Source organism: Hevea brasiliensis, chromosome 6 (genome assembly GCF_030052815.1).
Source record: "Hevea brasiliensis isolate MT/VB/25A 57/8 chromosome 6, ASM3005281v1, whole genome shotgun sequence".
Taxonomy (NCBI): Eukaryota; Viridiplantae; Streptophyta; class Magnoliopsida; order Malpighiales; family Euphorbiaceae; genus Hevea; species Hevea brasiliensis.
Window position 1 is genome coordinate 67621736 of NC_079498.1, and position 20283 is coordinate 67642018.

The following is a 20283-nucleotide window of genomic DNA, read 5'->3' on the forward strand; positions in this document are numbered from 1 at the left end:
TGTAGATTCCAAATATATTTTTAGTTTTGCCACGTGGTCTTTAAATTAATTTTTAAAAATCATTTCGAAAAATCGAACCCGATTTTTAAAATCAGAAAAATTTTAAAAAATTTCTAAAATTTAAATAAAATTAAAATACCAAAAATGCTCATAAAATAATAAAATTTAAAATTTTGGGGTGTTACATTCTTCCCCCCTTACAGAAAATTCGTCCTCGAATTTTACACAAGGTAGAATAAAGCACATGATTATACATTGAACAGATAAGGGTACTTGCTACGCATGTCCCGTTCTGACTCCCAGGTGCACTCTTCCACTGACTGGCTCCTCCACAATACCTTAACCATAGGGATCTGTTTGGATCTTAGCTGTCTCACTTGGTAGTCCACTATGGCTACAGGTTGCTCCTCAAATGTCAAGTTCTCTTTTAGTTCTATTACATCTGGTTGTAGTACATGAGAAGGATCTGGAATGTATTTCCTGAGCATGGAGATGTGAAATACGGGATGAACGTGAGAAAGGTTGGGTGGTAGCTCTAACCAGTAGGCAACTGCTCCAACTCTATCCGTAACCTCAAAAGGTCCGATATACCGAGGTGCCAACTTGTCCTTCTTTCCAAATCTCATGACTCCCTTCATTGGAGAAACCTTCAAAAATACATAGTCGCCTACTGCAAACTCCACATCCCTCCGTCTGGGGTCTGCATAACTCTTCTGCCTACTCTTCTGCCTACTGAAAGCTGTTTTCAATCGTTCCCTGATTAAGGGAACCATCTCTGATGTGTACTGCACTAGGTCTACATTATGCACCTTTGCTTCCCCCATTTCTGTCCAACACAGAGGATACCTACACTTCCTTCCATATAATGCCTCATAGGGTGCCATCCCTATGCTGGAATGGTAACTGTTGTTGTAGGCAAATTCCACCAAAGCTAGCTACTCATCCCATTGACCTCCAAAATCCAAAACACTCATGCGAACCATGTCTTCCAGTGTTTGGATTGTCCTTTCGGACTGTCCATCTGTTTGAGGGTGGAAAGCTGTACTAAAGTTCAACTGTGTGCCAAGTGCCTCCTGCAACTTTCTCCAAAACCGAGAAGTGAACTGGGGCCCTCTGTCAGATATTATGGAAGCCGGAACTCCATGCAATCTGACTATTTCTCGAATGTAGAGTCGGGCGTACTGTGCCACAGAATATGTAGTCTTCACAGGCAAGAAGTGAGCTGATTTGGTTAAGCGGTCTACAATTACCCATATCGAATCATATCCTCGCGTGGTACGAGGCAACCCAGTCACAAAATCCATAGTGATCATTTCCCACTTCCATTCTGGGATAGGGAGCTCTTGTAGCTTCCCTGACGATCTCTGGTGTTCAAACTTCACCTTCTGACAAGTCAAGCACTTAGACACAAAATCTGCTATGTCTCTCTTCATGCCATTCCACCAATAGCTATCTTTCACATCATGGTACATCTTGGTGGAACCTGGGTGGACACTGTACAGTGTGTAGTGTGCTTCTCGCATGATTTCATTCCTGAGGTTGTCCACATCGGGCACACATATCCTATAACCTTGCACTAAGGCGCCATCATTGGCAAATCCAAACTCACCACCTTCACCTTGCTGTACTCTTTCTATGATCTTCATCAATTATTGGTCTCTGTGCTGGGAAACTCTAACTCTGTCTCTTAAGTTTGGCCTCACTGAAAAATGAGCCAGCAATACCCCATCATCTGAAAGATCTAGGATTAAACCTTGATCCATCAACTCATGTAATTCCTGAATTAATGGTCTCTTCTCTGCTGAAATGTGCGCCAAACCGCCAGAAGATTTTCTGCTCAAAGCATCTGCTACTACATTGGCTTTTCCAGGGTGGTACTGGATGGTGCAATCATAGTCTTTCAGAAGCTCCATCCATCTCCTCTGTCTCAAGTTTAAGTCCCTCTGTTGGAAGATGTACTTCAAACTCTTGTGGTCGGTGTATATCTCGCACACTTCACCATACAGGTAGTGTCTCCAGATTTTTAGTGCAAAGATTACAGCCGCCATTTCCAAATCATGGGTGGGGTAGTTCTGCTCATGCCTCTTCAGCTGTCTTGAAGCATAAGCCACTACTTTTCCATTCTGCATCAAAACACACCCTAGGCCAACTCTGGAGGCGTCACAGTACACGGTGTATCCTTCACCACTCATAGGTAGTGTCAACACAGGGGCGGTGGTTAGACACTCCTTAAGCTTCTGGAAGCTCTTCTCACAATCATCTGTCCAAATGAATGGAACATTCTTCCGGGTTAACTTAGTTAGAGGAGCTGCTATCCTGGAAAAATTCTGTACAAAACGCCTATAGTAGCCAACTAGACCCAAAAAACTTCGCACCTCAGTGACTGTTGTAGGTTTAAGCCAATCAGTTACAGCTTCAATTTTCTTGGGATCCACTTGAATACCTTCTCTTGAAACCACGTGTCCCAAGAATGAGATGCTTTCTAGCCAAAATTCACATTTCGAAAATTTGGCATATAGCTGGTGCTCCCTCAAAGTCTGCAACACCATCCTCAAGTGCCACACGTGTTCTTCCTCGGTTTGAGAGTATACCAAAATGTCATCTATGAATACGATGACAAAACGGTCCAAAAATGGCTTAAACACCCTGTTCATCAAGTCCATGAAGGCTGCTGGTGCATTAGTGAGTCCAAAAGACATCACCAAGAACTCATAATGACCATACCTTGTCCTGAATGCCATTTTGGACCTGATTCTCAACTGATGGTAGCCTGATCACAGGTCTATCTTGGAAAAGAATCTAGCCCCTTGGAGCTGATCAAACAGATCATCGATCTGAGGAAGTGGATACATGTTCTTCACAGTCACCTTGTTCAGCCGTCTGTAGTCAATACACAACCTCAATGACCCATCTTTCTTTCTTACAAATAGCACAGGAGCGCCCCAGGGTGAAGTGCTCGGACGTATGAAACCTTTGTCCAACAGCTCCTGTAGTTGCTCCTTTAACTCTTTCAATTCTACTGGGGCCATCCTGTAAGGTGGCATTGATATGGGATTTGTACCCGGAACAACATCAATGCAGAACTCTATTTCCCTTTCTGGTGGCAACCCTGGAAGCTCTTCAGGGAAGACATCCATAAATTCCCTGACAACAAGAACATTTTCCATGTTGACACCTTCTACAGATGTATCTCTCACCAATGCCAAATACCCTTGGCATCCACGCCTCAACATTTTTCTAGCGCTAATCGCTGACACCAAATTATATGGAGCCATGCTCCTCTCACCATCAAAGCTAAACTCTTCCACACCAGGTATGTGAAAATACACCTTTTTGTTCCTGCAGTCTAAGGTGGCATAATGAGTTGCCAACCAGTCCATTCCCAAAATTACATCAAAATCAATCACTGGTAGAGGAACCAAGTCTGCTGGGAGGATCTTTCTATCCACCACTACTGGGCTACCAGGAAAAACCATATCTACATCTATGTTGTCACTAAGTGGGGTAGCTACCGACAAAGGGCATTCTAGGGTTGTAGGGTTTCTACCCAACCTTATGGCAAACACAGGGGAGACAAATGAGTGCGTAGCACCCGGATCTATCAAAACACGAGCCTCATAGGAACAGACTAGAAGAATACCTGCCACAACTGCATTTGAAGCTTGAGCATCCTGGTGGGTCAGGGTGAAAACCCGAGCTTGACCCCTACCCTGAGTGGCAGAACCCTGATACTGACTTCTACCTGCTGATCTGCCTCCAAATCCACGTCCCCCTTGTCCTCGGCCCTGTTGGCCACTGAACTGACTGCCTGCCATGCTGGAAGCACCCGGATACATCTGACGAGGAACATTTGCAAAAGAACCCTGTGACCCCATCTGTGGCTCACTGAACACGGGGCATTCTCTAGCAAAGTGACCTAGTTGGCCACACCTGAAGCATACACCTGAACCCATCAAACAAGGTCCTGAATGTCCTCTTCCATACTGTGCACAAGGTGCTAAGGAAGATCCTGAACCAGACCCAGAACTGCTGTACCCTGAACTGTGACCACTACTGGATCTGTATCCAGGTCTGAACCGTCGAGGTTTGTGTCTAAAACCACTCTTCTTGTTCCTACTTTTTCCTCTGTAATTACTCTGGCCACCACTGTCTGGAGTACCCATTTGGGGAACACCAGTAGAACCCTCTGCTCTGTTTTTCTTTGCTCTTCCGCTGTCATCCACAGCATAGCTAATCTCAATCTGTATGGCTCGATCAACCACCACATCAAAAGACTGATCAGACATCATGGCCAGGTTCGCATACCTTCTGTCAAGCCCCTTTAGAAATCTTTTCACCTTCATAGTTTCTATAGCTACTGTTGTAGGGGCATATCTACTCAATTCCAGAAATTATGTAGCATATTCATCTACAGACCTACCATTCTGTCTTAAGGCCTCAAAGGCCCACTGCTTTTGATCTCTAAAGCTTTCTGGCACAAACCGATTGATGAACAGTTCCATAAACTGAGTCCACGACAAACCCTCCATCCGAGGTAATATATAGTCATTCATCCGATGTCTAGGCATAGGCCCCATGACATGCTGCATACACTCTATAAGTCTTCTATCAATCAACTGCAATTTTGTTCCTGCCTGTCTGCAGGAATCCAAAAACCGATACGCATCGTCTGACTCATCATAAGTACCAGGCACCAACTTCTTAAAATTTATGATCTGTTTGTAAGGTTCCCCTCTTGGTGCGGTGGACTGCTGCTGTTGTGGAGGGTGGACCATATACTGCGCCATCATATCGATGGTTCTCTGCAACCCAGCTAGAGTAGCTGCCATGGGATCCATGGGACCCTGTGCCATGAAAGATCATTCTGAGCGTGGGCGTGCTCTTCTACTTGAGCGGCTCTAGGCCTCCTACCACCGCCTCCTGGCGGCGCCTCATCTGTGCGACACCTCGTCAGCACATCCGGTTCGTGCGATGGCGGCTCTTACCTTCTACGCATTTTCCTGAAATTCAGCAGCATTAGCCCACAAAATTCAAAACAACATGTTACACAGCTCTATGGACTCATATTTATACATAATTATTTGAAGCAGAAACTAGAAGCAAAGATGACAATGCAAGACGAATGTGGACCCTATTTTTCCGCATGTGACTCTTAGTAGACTCTTCCCAACACTTTAGACAATCAATCCCTAAGAATCTGGAGCCTTAGCTCTGATACCACATTTGTCACGACCCAACCTATGGGCCGGACCGGCACTAGGACCTGGGCCAGCCTAAAGCCCCCGAAGCCCGTAGTAAGACTAACTATTCATTAATCCAACTCTAAGGCCCATTTGGGCCCAATATCAAGAAATCAACCGGACAGAGTCCGGCCATAAAATGGACCTACCAACGGGGAGTTTATGACTCACCCGACCTGTAAACACAGTAAATACTCAATTGGGGAGCTCAGCTCACCCTCCACATACTCATCAACATAAAAATAAATGGGAGCTCAGCTCCCTCATCCAATCCATCAAACATGCATAAAATATAAGTTTACAGGTCCAAAATAATAATTTAGTTTACAGACCCAAATCAAATAAACATTTCTAACACATGCGGAAATTCTAAGATTTAACAAGTTTATACAAACGTTAATAATCGACCTGCGAGGAAGAAGGCAGGTTAATCTCAAAAATATCCTCCTGTGGCCTGAAAAAATATTGAACAGGAGTGAGCGTTCGACTCAGAGAGTAAAATATCAATTTTAACCATAATCTCTATAACTATCTAAAACTAATGCACCCTGTAGAGTGAAATGCAACATCAATAACATTTTCACATCATAACATCAGAAAGGTAATTTGGAGCACTCACACACCCTGTAGTATCAATCATAATATATGGGAGCTGATCCCCTATACAGCTCTCTTAAATCCAACCTGGTGCAAGCGAAGAACTCAAGCCGGACTTTCGCTTAATAAACCAAATCGAGGGTCCCAGCGAAGAACTCAAGCCGTGACTACCCCTCGAAGGATCGGGTCCCAACGAAGAACTCAAGCCGTGACTACCCGTCCTATCTATAGTCCACACCACATCACACGCACGCCAATGCACGCACACTGCTCCAAATTACCACAACAACATCAATGACACTTTAACAGTTATCAATGCAACATAAATCGTGCCTAGAGTTTAACTACATAAATATATGCATATAAGTGATGCATAGGCATACTTGAACATATAATAATAGTGAAATTACAGTTAAAATTAATATTTTACTCACAGACTTGACAACGGTCACTATGGTGGCTGGGCGGAGGAAGAAGGCTGTCCCGGCTCACCTGACAATTACATTACAAAATGACTCGATACAATAAAGAAAAGACCAAATACGTCCTAAGTAGTGCCGAAAATCCGGCAGAGTCTCCCCTATACCTAGGACCTACCCAACCTGCAAAAGGGCTAAAAACACACTTCTATATTCGCAACTCATATATCCACAATTCAATCACATCACACAGCCCCTCCTGGGCCCATCAAATCAGTCATCCATCACAATATGTAAAATTTCAATTTAGTCCTTATAATTGATCATTTTTGCAAAAACTACCCAAACAAGCTCTAAAAATTCTAAAACTTTGCCCCGCGGTCCTTAGCAATATTACTAGGCTATTACAAAAAGAATCATAATTTTCTGAGCTACCACGAATATTTTATGAATTTTTAATCCTATTTAAGCACTAGAAAATTACGAAAAAGCAAGGTTCGGGTTTACCTTTGCCGATTCCAACTCCGGGGACGCGCTCGGGACGTCTAACAATGGGGGGTAGCCAAAACCTCGGTCCAATTCGGAGACTTTTCCGGTAACGGGTCTGTCTGGCCGAAAATTCACAGAACCTGTCGAATTTCCGCGAATTGAGGATACCTACACGAAGCCCACAATACGGGGGTTAGTACATAAATTTTTCAGAATTTTCTAAGCTCATTTAATGCTCGGAAAACACTGTGAAGTTCCGTGGGACCCACCGAAAAACGGTGTCGGAAAATTTTGAAATTTATATCCCCGCGAAGCTCTCTACGAGTGGAGCGCTCTGGTACTCTCGGTTTTCTCGTGGGGTTCACGGTTTGTGAGAAATTCAGCCCGAAAGTCAAAATGGGCTAAAACTTCCTGGATAAAAATTGGACAAACCGCTCGATGGATTTCGGTGTTCTTGGTGTCTATGGAAAGCAAACGCAGGGGAGGGCGTTTGCGCGCGTTTTTCGGCCGTTCGGCGTGGCCGGTGGTGGGATGGTGGTGGTGGGCCTGAGGTGGGGTGGCAGAGGAGGTGGTGGCGTGGCAGGAGGAGAGAGAAAAGAAAGAAAAAAGGGGAGGAGGTCGGGACGTGCGGAAGAAAAGGGAAGAAGAAAAAGGGAACCGGTCCGATTCGACCGGTCCGGTTCGATTCGGCCGGTTCGATTCAGGATATAAAATTTTGAATTTTTACTCTGCCTCGGGACCGAAAACGAGGTCCAAAAATTCCTAAAAAATTTCAGAAAACTACGTAGATTCCAAATATATTTTTAGTTTTGCCACGTGGTCTTTAAATTAAATTTTAAAAATCATCAAAGTTTATATTTTCGGAAAATCGAACCCGATTTTTAAAATCCGAAAAATCTTAAAAAAATTCCTAAAATTTAAATAAAATTAAAATACAAAAAATGCTCATAAAATAATAAAATTTAAAATTTTGGGGTGTTACATTTATTTTATTATTAAATTTTATTCCGATTTTGATTAAATAATTGATTTTGTCAATTATCTCTGCATTAGAACCATTAGAATTCCAGAAACAGGCTTTTAGTGTTTTTATATTGATTGATATCTGACTATAAAATTTACTGACGTGTTATACTGAATTTATTTGATATTGATTTGATCTTATTAACTCAATGAAATTATTGAAAAAAAAAACTATTGGTATTGCATTATTATTTATTATTTACTATTTGAAATTTTTTATTGATTTAATTGATTTGTACAAATTGATTTTCTGTTTTGAATTGATACCTGTACTCAGTAAAATTATTATTAAAATAATATTAAAATTTTAATTTATATTAATTATTATAATATTATAAATTAAATTTATTAAAAGATTTAATTATAAATATTCAGTCGTTAAATGTTATTAATGGCAATGATATCATATGGAGTAATTTTTTATTGCTAAAAGTACCTGCCACATTGATTTTGTCACCAAAAGTTATTAGGAATGTAATTTAACGAATGATAATATTTTTTATTAATATATATTGTTAATGATAAATTATTATTTTTAATATTTTTATAAATAATAAAAATAATAAAAGATATTTTGAAAAATTCAAATATTCTCGGTTATTTTTAAGTCCAAGAGAGAGACCGACGCTAAAATGGATGTCCTTGTGAAATGAGACTTGGACGAGGACACGACTGTTCATCAAAGACCAAATGCATTGTACTTTTTTCTGCGTACCCATTACATTCCTTGATTGACGCGTTTGGTAGGATATCTCCAATATAGTACTACTGCTTCGCTTGCTTTGCTTTGCTCATTCCCTTTATCATCGTAGTATTTCAGTAATCAAGTGTCTGTCTTACAAAGTGTAAGAAATTAAAAATCCTGATAGCCCTTATCTGCTCTTCTCTTGATCATTTATGGCTTCCATTGCTGCCTCTTCCTGCAAATATGATGTCTTCCTCAGTTTCAGAGGGGAAGATACCCGAAAAAATTTTACTAGCCATCTCTATGCTGGTTTATGTCAGAAAGGGATTATCACCTTCAAGGATGATCAAGAACTTGAGAGAGGAAAAACCATTTCCCAAGAACTCCTTAAAGCAATTCAAGATTCTAAAATTTCAATCGTTATTTTTTCAAGAAGCTACGCTTCTTCCTCTTGGTGCTTGGATGAGCTTGTGCAGATTTTCGAGTGCATGAAAACCCAGGGACAAATGGTTATGCCTGTTTTCTACCTTGTGAATCCAACTGAAGTGAGAAAACAAACAGGAGAATATGGAAAGTCATTTGCTCACCATGAACAACGTTTCAACAACTTGCACAATGTTCAACAATGGAGAACTGCAATGACTGCATTGGCCAATCTCTCTGGTTGGGATTTACAGGACAGGTATACATAAAAACTCTTTTTCTTGCATAATTTAAATTTGTCTTATTTGGATAATATTTGATCTGTAGATGAAGTTGTAAATTTAGGCTTCTATTTGCTTAGGGTTGATCAGCAACCAGTCTCTTTGAGACTGTTTTGCTTCTTTCAATGTAATATATTTTGGGGTTGGTTGAAAAGATAGAATTTTTCAACTTTGGGCTAAATTCGCTGGATCGCAACTGGTTAGATTTTTACTAGTATCCGATTCGACCGAACTCTAATAGAATAAATTAGAATAGTACATAATCGGATAATTGAATTTGAGTTTGAAAAATAATACTAAGGTGAATTTAGGTATTATATGTTAGGTATCCATTACCCAAATCTGTTTATATACATACTTAATTAAATATAAGATATATGTTTTTTTATAATATTTATAAATTTTATATTTTTATTTTAAATAAATAAAATTAAATATTTTATGAAATTATTAAATTTTAAAATATAAAATATTAATAAAAATAAATTTTTATGTAAATTATTAATTAAAATATATAAAATTAAATAAATTTGAGTTTTTTTCGGATAATAATAATCGGATTTGTAACGGGTTAAGATAGTTGATAATAAATTTTAATCAGGTTTGAGATGGATTCGGGTTTTGAAAACGTTAATCGGGTTCGAATTCAGGTAGGGTAATTTTTGTGGTACTCTACCCGTTGTCATCTCTATTATCACTTTGGAAAATTATATATATATATATATAATGTATATTAAATTATTGTATTAAAATGAAAATATGTTGTTTATTTTTCAAATTAACTTTTAGATATGTGATTTTAATTTTTTTAATAATAAATGAAACTCATATTTTATTTTGTAAAGCTAAATTATTAATTGATTTCTTATGGTTAAAGGGAGACTGTAGAGTGAATTTGGCATTTTATATTACTTATAACAAAAATTTTTTAGCCAATAAACCTAAAATAAAAATATTAATCACTTTATTTTCCACAGAATTAGTTCTCTTTAAATATTTTTATTATATTATTTAATTCATTATAAATTCAAAACATCAACATATAAAATTTTTATATAAAATAAATAAATTTAATTACATATTTTATATTTTAAATTTATTATAAATGATATCTTAATAAAAAAATCAAATAAAAATATCAATCACTTGCACATAGAATCGATGTCCTAAAATATCAATCTCAATAATTATTTACCGTACAACCACCATCACTATTTTCTTCTATCGTTATTACCACTATATACATATTTTTACCTTTTCTCATTGTCAACTACTCATCAGTTTCATTATCTCTAGAGCAAAGAGCTCTTGTTGTGTACCGTGAAATTATGAAAACTACAAAAAAAAAATAAAGCAAACAATCATAACAATAAAATTTACGTAGCTCCCCCTCTCAATATAGGGCTACGTCCATGGGCATTGCCATCTTCCACTATCAATGAAATAATAAACAATTATAAGCTCAAAGCTAACTACCCATCAACACAATTACACCCAAGGAAATCGTCACTATATAACTGCTCATAGTAAATACATTAATTAGTCTATCTCCTTCTTCTTTAGAAATAACCCAACGTATTCACTACTTTAACTACTATACCACAAAGGGTATTTTCAACTACAATAGTGAATAGGCCATTCCTCTTTGACTATGCCCTTCTCCACCTTAGGCTGAAGCATTTCTCCCTCCATGAGACTGCAAACCTTGAGCTAAAACCTCTCTTTCTATTAGACTGCAATGGGCAGAAGCCCCTAATCAATGGGCATGGCCAGTTCTCAGCAATTGTCAAAACTACTCTCTCTATAATGACAAAAGCCTCTCCATTCTTGGGAAAAACCACTGCTCAGCAATTGGCAAAGCCCTCTTATTACAATAGGCTTAAAGCCCTTCTCCATGAGCTAAAAGCCAAATAACTTTTTCACCACTTCTATTTATAGTGTTAATCCCTTAATTCTAATCTAATCAGGAACCATCTTAATTTAGTAACAACACTAAAGTAAGAGTTTTGCTCTATCAAGGAAATATTCCTAAATATTTCTTTATATTATTGAGGAATATTTCTCCCACTCAAATTAAGAAAATGTCTCTCCAAATCGTAATAGAATTTTGAGTCACAAATCTAATAACACCTAACTTGTGAATTTGTTTCTCTAACCAAAACCAACAATAACAATCACTCCATAATTGCTTAAAGGAACCGCTTTTGGGTTATGCAAAATATACAAACACAGCAGAAGCAGAAAATTTAAAACTCTTAAACACAAAACAATCATCTTTGAGCAGATTATGGAGTGTAGAGAGAGAGCTAGCGAAGGTTTGGAATAAATTACCTAGAACACTTCTATAAATTTGTTGAACCAAGATAACCAATTTCTTCTAGCTAGGTTGTCGTAAATCACCAACTATCTACTTGTCCAACCTCTAATAGATATCCACACAGCGTAAGTGAAGAAATCTCCAAGAACTTCTTAAAGAAAGGGGCAAGAGAAAATGAGAGTCCTAGCGCACTAGTGATGGTGGAGAAGAAAAGAGTTGCTAGAACCCTATTTCCCCAATTCTCACTTCATTATTTCTCTTTCTTACTGACACCTTTTGTATGTTTCAAGTCATAGTAATTATTAATTTAACACATTATGTTAACTAATTACTAATTGACCTACATGATAAATAAATATTACATATTTATTTCGGTAAGTGTTAGTATATTCAACTAAGTCGAACTTAATAACCCATTTTAATTCCTCAGTTAGAATCTATTTGTTGGCAGCCCATTAGGTTTTTAATATGTTAGCAACAAATATAATTATAAAATTAATCACATTAATTTTATTATCGATTCACAATTGATTAAATTATATTTGTGGATCATTATTAACATCTAGGAATATATAATGACCGCCCAAATATTGGAATTTGGCAAGGTGGTTTGATCAGTGAGCAATTTATCAGTGTAATTTTTATCCCTTCATAAGAATGTTTCTATTTATACACTATTGCATGGAATGTGTGTGCTTGTGTATAAATCATATATGTTTTTGGAGTATGATTGATTAACTGAATGAGATTCCCAATTTCACTTTATCTTGTTTAAGGATGTAACAATCCACACCAGCCAAGAATAATTAAAACATTATACCTAATTACCTAGGTTGATTGATATAGTATGCCCTAAAATTCGAGATAATCCTTAAAGGAAACTTCATATTAGATCCGAATTCTCATAGCCGAACACATGATATTCGGATAAGACAAGGATATTCGAATAAGACAAGGATGTTTGAATAAGACAAGGATATTTGGATAAAATAAGGATGTCCAGATAAGTGGATGTTTAGATAAGATAATAGTGTATGGATTGAACACAAGATTTTGGACAAGATAAGGATGTTTGGATAAGATAAGAATGTCTACATAGAACACAGGATGTTTAGGTATGATGCAGAGTGTTCGGATAGGACACAGGATGATTAGGTAAGTCGAGGTGTTCAGATAAAATGAATTATCTCAGAGGATGGGCACACACTATTAGGATACGCTATATTTCTATAAAAAAAATATAGCTATATGACAAATGTCATTTCCATGATACATGGAGGAAATTAGTTGGGTATGACCTGGCAAAATCTCGATTATGATGGAAAAGTTGTCATCCCCAACCCTATAAATACGACTCATAACACCTACCAAGGCAGGTAATTCAATTCTCTTTTTTACTCTTTAGTATTTGCTCTTTCCTTTGGCATTTACTGATTTGGGCGTCAGAGTAGCCCTGCTTAGGCTGCTAACCTCACCTCTTTCATTGTTGCAGGCAGTATTAGGACCGTCCACTAACCTAAGAATATCAAGCAACATTAGTGATGAATCCTATTTTGACGACTAAATATCTCCATATAGTTCATACTATATCTAATAATTGCCACATTAGTTATATAGAATCACGTGTGAGCAATATCAAAATATAATAATTCCTATACAAGATAACTTAGCGTCTTAATTAAAAAGATCACTTACATAATTATCACTCGAGTCTTTTCATAGATATAGGTAAACTTCCATTTGGAGTTATCATATGGGTCAGTTCAGTGAGCTTATCACAACAAGCACCTACACATTAGTTATTGGTATCCCTTATACCTCCACTTAGTGAGAATAGCTACTTCCTTTCATAAAGGAAAGAATATAATATGTACTAGTCTCAATGGTTATATGTGATGCAATGAGAATCTCACAACTATAATCGCGCTACAATTTTTTCTGCATTGCATATTAGTCCTATTTGTTACTCTAGGTTCGTTAATATTCACTAATAGTAAAATGAACATTAAATATAAAAAACAACATTTATTGGTAACAAAATGTATTTACATGTAATTAAGTGATCACACCTATAACCAATAGATTGGCTGCGATTGCACATACACTAACAAACCTAATTGATAATGTACGAATATTTTTATTTTACTTAGATGTTAAGACTTAATTTGTTAATTAATTAGAGAATTCAGGTTTATTTTTGAAGCTAAGCTACATTGAGCTCAAGCCTAGGCAAAACTATTTCAATCCAAATTGTCAATATATACTAAGTGCTTAATCACAATAAAATGCTAAACCTTTTCACACTTTTGCGATTTAATTGTGTTGTTACAATTTTGACACAAAAATACCAAACCTTCAAAATTGAAAAACTTTTATCCAATTTTGAATTTGGATTTGAGAGAAGTGTGCTCCTGCTAATGTGGCATGTCATTTATCTTTTTTTTATTATTAAATGGTGGAGCTCATATGCCAAATAACTTGAAAAAAATTCTCTCTTTTCTTCTCTTATCACTCGTTAGTTTATTAGTTTCTTCATCATCCTTTAAAGTTTCTTTCTGTTTGATCTACCTTAAGTATTAATATTTTTCAGCTCTATATAAGTTGACATTGTGATTCCAGTTTCTATCTATATTTGTAAGGTGAATGTCAAAGATTGCAAAGTATTTTTAGTTATGTGCAGAGGTGTAAAAATCCTATATTTGAGAGGATAAAATCGCAGCTTACCTTTGTGCATGGAATCTATTTGCATAAATTTCCCATGATTCTTCTATGATATCTGTGCTCACTGAAATTTTCATATATAGTTGTATATAAACCCTTCGGGCTCTTCTTCATCCGTATTGAAAACCAAGGTTTTCTCTAGCCTCTTTTACTGCTATTGTATTCTACCATCCCTCAATTTTTGCTTTATTCTACTCTGTTTCTCTCAGTTATGGCTCCCTTCGATGATCTTGCCATTTTAGGCTTCGAAGTCATTCATTCAGAGAGTTTAGAGAAAAACTCTGATTTATCTATTGAGAAGTTTAGTGGCAAGAGCATCCCATTGCTCTGTGATGTTCCAAGTAATGTCACTTTTGCTTCCTTTTTTTTTTTTCTATAACCATTCAGAGTTTATGCTTCACTTTTCTTCTCCAGCGTGTCAATTCTCTATTTCACAGCTATGTAATCAAAGAAATATTCATTAAAATGGAAAGAGAAAAGAAAAGAAACTCTTATTTTAAGAGTAAGAGTTTTTTTTTTTTTTTTTTTTTTCATTTTAAGTGATGTGGCTTATGGGATACATCATATTAATAATAAAAAATAGCACATCAATAGGAGCATAGCTCCCCAAATTCAATTTTAAAATTTGATAAAATTTTTTAATTTTTAAAAATTTAATATTTTTATGTTAAAATTAAAATGATTGAATTAAATCATAGAAAAACGAAAATGTTTGTTTTTTTAGTGATTTTAGCACTATACTAGGTTACTAATTTTAAACTACATTTAAAATATGAAATGCAGTCGTAGGCAGATTCTAGATTAGTTTTTAATGTTTTTATCAGTTGCAAGTTTCACTAAAAGTTGGCTATAACTTAATCATATTTTCAAGAACGTGTCATAATGAATAAGTAATTAAATACTCAATTCTCTTTTTAGGCAAATTGCCATATTGTACAATGACTTTGGGATGCTTAGTGAGTATTTCTCTATATCTAAATATAATAATAAATTATGACTATTAAAATTAGAATAAATTATAATGAAGTCCCTAAGGTTTAATAAAATTTATATATTAATTTCTGATATAAGTTTAGTAACTATTTGATCCTTAAAATTTACTTTCATTAACAATTTGGTCCTCACAATTTACTTTTATTAATAAATTTGTCCCCATGATAAATGAATTTTGCATATCACTTTGTTAATAGAAGTAAAATGTGAGAGCTAAATTGTCAACGAAAATAAAATTTAACGACCAAATCATTACCACACTTATACCAAAGACTAATTTGTGAGTTTTGTTAAGTTTAAGGAGCTTTGTTGTAATTTACCCTTAAAATTATCTAAAACTTACTTTGATGTTATGAATCATAATAAAATATTGCTTGGCATATCAATGGGCTTTAGTAATTTAGTTCAATAATATTGGAGTTATCTTTAAATTACTAGATTATTTTGAGTTTAAATCTCAATTCTAATAAAAAACTAAATAAAAAAAATTATATTAGATACATTTGAGAAAGGTGTGTCTACTATAAACTCGATGATAGATAAGAATAAGTTTAATAACCCTTAAACCCTTAAATCAAATATTTGTATCAAAATTTGTGTACTCATTATTTTAATTATGAGCGTACTTTAATTGATTTTGCATGAATTTTAATATAAATATTTCATTTAAGGGTTATTAGACTTTTATATAAAGTTAAGCTTATCTTATATGTATGCAAAAGGAAAAAGATGACTGTTTAACATGTCATTAGTCCTGTAATTGTGTGACATTTAATTCCAATAACTTTTACTTAACAGGCATGAGTCAGAGCTTATTGAAGAAATAGTAAAAGATGTTCTGGGCAAATTGAGAAAATCAAGTTTAGTATCAAGTGCGGCCAAGAATTTTGTTGGGATGAGTTCACGTTTGTTGGATATGAGCATGTATTTAGAAATGGGGCAAACGGAAGATGTTTATTTTATAGGGATTTGGGGGATGGGTGGTATTGGAAAAACAACCATCGCTAGGGTTGTCTATGAGGAACTAGCTTCTCAATTTGAAGGTAGTAGCTTCCTTGCAAATGTTAGAGAAGTTGACGAGAAGCATGGTTTAATTCCTTTACAAAAACAAGTCCTTAGTGAAATTCTAATGGATAGAAGCATTGCAATTTGGGATGCTTATAGTGGAGCCAATGAAATCAGAAATAGGTTGCACGGGAAAAAAGTTTTTATAGTTCTTGATGATGTCAATCAATTGGAGCAGTTGAAATTATTAGCTGGTATGCATGATTGGTTTGGGAAGGGAAGTAGGGTAATTGTAACAAGTAGAGATGAGCACTTGTTGACATGCCATGGAGTAGATAAGATCTATAGGGTTAAGGGATTAAATGATGATGAAGCCCTTCATCTCTTTTGTTTGAAAGCATTTAAAAATGATTATCCTACAGGTGATTACGTGGAGCTATCTCATCACTTCATAAATTATTGTACTGGCCTTCCATTAGCTCTTGAGGTTCTTGGTTCTTTTTTGTTTTGTAAATCTGTAAATGAGTGGAGAAGTGCATTGGGTAGATTGAAAAAAGTTCCTAATCAAGAAATCTTGGGTAAGCTTTATATTAGTTTTAATGGGTTAGAGGAGATTGAGAGGAAAATATTCCTAGATATTGCTTGTTTTTTCAATGGAGAGGATAAAGATCATGTGATGAAAGTATTAGTAAGCTGTGGATTCTATCCGGATATTGGAATGAGAGTTCTCATCAACAAATCTCTCATAACCATTTCCAAAGAGAGAATTTGGATGCATGATTTACTTCAAGAAATGGGTCGAGAAATTGTTCGCCAAGAATCGCCCCAAGAACCTGGAAAAAGAAGTAGATTGTGGCTTTATAAGGATCTTGAACATGTTCTATCAAATGATAAGGTAATGACTTAATTCTAATGCCCTATGATGCAATCTTCATATAGAGTTTCTTAGTAATTACCATTGTTACCTTTAATTTTCAGGGAACAGAACAGATTGAAGGCATAGTCCTAGACTCATGCAATCAAGAAGATAAACAATTGAGTGCTAAAGCTTTCACGAAGATGAAAAGGCTAAGATTGCTCAAACTTCAAAATTTGCACCTTTCCCAGTGCCTTGAGCATCTTTCAAATAATTTAAGATATCTTGAATGGGATGGATATCCTTTCAAATATCTTCCATCTACTTTCCAGCCTGATAATCTTGTTGAGCTCCACATGCGCTGTGGTAACATGGAACAATTGTGGAAGGGAATTATTAAAGTAGGTACTATGATTTTTCATGTTCATCATAAGTACTTTTAAGTTCATAATTAACTAGGTCTTTAATGGTGTTACTTTTCACAACTTCAGCCATTTTAATTTGTTTATGTATACATTTTCACAGCCATTAAAGATGTTGAAGGTCATTGATCTAAGTTACTCTGTTAACTTAATCAAGACTATAGACTTCAAGTATGCTGCAAACCTTGAGAAGTTGAATCTTGAAGGTTGCACAAGACTGTTGGAAGTTCACCAATCCATTGGAGATCTGAAAAGGCTTGTTTTATTGAACTTGAAGTATTGCAAAAGCCTTGCAAGACTTCCGAACACCATATGTGATCTGAAGTCCCTTAAGTTTCTTTATTTACATGGATGCTCAAAACTTGAGAAGTTGCCGGATAGGTTGGGTGATATGACAAGTTTGGAGAAGCTTTATGCAGGTGGGATTACTACAAGACATGCACCATCATCTAAACTGTGGGATTTTTTTCTCCCTTCAAGGTTATTGCCATGGAAGTATCCAAATCCAGTGGTTACGATGTTGCCTTCTTCGTTAGCGTTACGATCATTGAGGTCATTAGATTTAAGTTACTGCAATCTGGTAGAAGAAGCACTTCCTAGTGATCTGAGCTGCTTCCCATCATTGAGAACACTCAATCTAAGCGGAAATGATTTTATTAGCATCCCTTCAAGCATTAGTAGACTTTCAAAACTCGAAGATTTTCAGTTCGCTAATTGCAAGAAGCTTCAAGCATTTCCAAATTTTCCATCAAGCGTTTTACATCTTAGCATGGATGGTTGCACTGCCTTGGAAAGTTTGCTACCCAAAAGCATCAGCAGACGATTTGAACTTGAAAATCTTTGTGCTGCTGTGGATTGCAAGAGGTTTCAGTTATTGCCAGATCTTTCATCAAGCATTTTATGTGTAAGTGTGGATGGATTAACAGCGCAAGAAACCATCCGAAATCAATTTGGAACAAACACTATCAGACCTTCATCATTGACTCTGGTAAATTGCTTCAAATTGTTTGAGGTTCAAAGTAAAAACATTGCAGTACTTTCAAGGCTAACAAGTTATCTGCACTACTTGCTAAGGCACACCTCTCAGGTCTATCTCTATCTCTTTCTCTTTCCCACACATGTCTACCACAGACATAATTGTTTTATAAATAGAGACATGATGCATATTTTTTTCGATGCAGGGACTCTATAATCCAAGCACTCACTTATCCATGTGTTTAGCTGGAAGTGAAATTCCAGGTTGGTTCAACTATCAGTCCCCAGGTTCTTCATTAGAAATGCATTTGCCTCCATATTGGTGGGCTACCAAGTGGATGGGATTTGCATTTTGTATAGAGTTTGGATTCCATGAGCCTCTGCCAGATTCTTCTAACATTTTCTGTGATTTGCACGCATGCATTGCTCCAAATCAAGATTTGTTTTTGGGTCATTCAACCGTAGAAATACCTAAGGATATGATTGTTACATCAGATCAACTTTGGTTCAATTACATGCCACGAATCTCTTTAACTTGTCTGGATTTGTGGGAATCATGTAATCATCTCAAGGTTTTGTTTTCCTCAGACCAAGTGATGGTGAATTACTGTGGGTTTCGCGCAATATATAGTCGAGATGTTGATGATTTAGTAGCCTGCAGCAATCCTTTTCAGAATTTGGGACTCTCCTGTAATGATTATGTTGAGAAGAGTAAGAGAAGCCATGACGATTATAGTTGTGGCAGTGGAGGAGAACTCAATGAAGTTGGCAATCTCGCTTCCAAGAGACCGAAAATGCCTGTGGATCCTGAGTCCTGAGATGAAACTAGCGAAATACCCGCGCACACATGTCTATATATATATATATATATATATATATATATATATATATATATATATATATATATATATATATATATATATATTCATTCTTCAAGATTTTTGCTAAATTAATTTTATTCAAGTAAATTTTCTTTTATTTTAATAAATATATACAATTTAAAATTTACTAATCCTGTTATTCATATAAAATGAGTGGTACTAAATTATTACCTGATCCGATAAAATTATAAACTTGCACTATTTTAACATTCGATTCATTAACCAAATTATTGTATACATTTTATTTTTTGATTTGGTTTCAACTAATATTTTCAATTATTTTTACTTGTAGTTAAATTTTCGATGTAATTCTATTTTTATGTATAAGAATATAGTTATTTAACTAAAGCGGGAAAATAATCCGATGCAAAAAAGTAAATAAAAGGGAAATGAGAAAAAATGATGGCTAACCTCTTATAGTAAAAATTTGAAAGGTAGTTTTTAACTTTTTAAGGAAAAAATTATATTAATTATATAAAAAAGTGTAGATTATATATTTGGGTGACTTGATATAGAGAATGTAAGTTGACTTTATATTAATTGACTATAGTATAATATTAATTTTTATTTGATTATTTTAATTTAATTTATAATTTGTCAGGTTTAACTTTTCTTTATATTTTTTTGTGCTTAGTAGAGTGAGAAAAGTAAAATAAGAATTAAAAATAATAAGATTTGTGAATTAAAACTAATAACTCTTAAAAGAAGCAATATAAATAATAAAGCAAATTAAAAGAGAATTTAAGAGCAATTTGATAAATAGAGAATGCTTTATAAGAAGAAAAAGATTTGAAGTTTATCAAATGATAGAAAGTATAACTATTTACAGGCAGAGAGATGAAGAAAATTCAAATTAGATTTATTTAGGTCATTAAATTATTATTAATTAAAAAAAAGTCATTCTTTAATTGAAAGAATTTTAATATTGCTATTTAAAATATTAAATAATTTTTAAA

At 35.4% G+C, this 20283-nt stretch overlaps 1 pseudogene; it reads left to right on the forward strand.

The window, feature by feature from the left end:
- The first annotated feature begins 8514 nt into the window (after positions 1-8514).
- Positions 8515-19282, forward strand: LOC110642411 (disease resistance protein RUN1-like; annotated as a pseudogene).
- The last annotated feature ends 1001 nt before the right edge of the window (positions 19283-20283 follow it).